Below are 522 nucleotides of genomic sequence, written 5' to 3'. Positions count from 1 at the left end.
ACAATTTTTAAAAAACAGAAAAATTTCTAACAATTCTAACTTTTTTATAACTATTTCTATAACTAAAAAACAGAAAAATTTCTAACAATTCTAACATTTCTAACTATTTTAACAATTCTAACATTTCTAACTATTTCTAAAAAACAGAAAAATTTCTAACAATTCTAACTTTTTTATAACTAAAAAACAGAAAAATTTCTAACAATTCTAACGTTTCTAACTATTCTAACAATTCTAACATTTCTAACTATTTCTGAAAAACAGAAAAATTTCTAACAATTTCTAAAAAACAGAAAAATTTCTAACTATTTGTATAACTAAAAAACAAAAAATGTATGTGTGTGTGCGCGCGCTCACCGGCGAGGCGAGAGGCGACGGGGGGCGGCGACGGGGATGGCGACGGGCGCGGCGACGACGGGGATGACGACGACGGGGACATGGACGGGGCGGCGATGACGGGGACGGGGACGTACGGGCCGGGGCGGCGACGACGACGGGGACGTACGGGGTGGCGGTGACGGG

The sequence above is a fragment of the Triticum dicoccoides genome, chromosome 4A (assembly GCF_002162155.2).
Source record: "Triticum dicoccoides isolate Atlit2015 ecotype Zavitan chromosome 4A, WEW_v2.0, whole genome shotgun sequence".
NCBI classification, from domain to species: domain Eukaryota; kingdom Viridiplantae; phylum Streptophyta; class Magnoliopsida; order Poales; family Poaceae; genus Triticum; species Triticum dicoccoides.
This window is presented reverse-complemented; position numbering follows the sequence as displayed.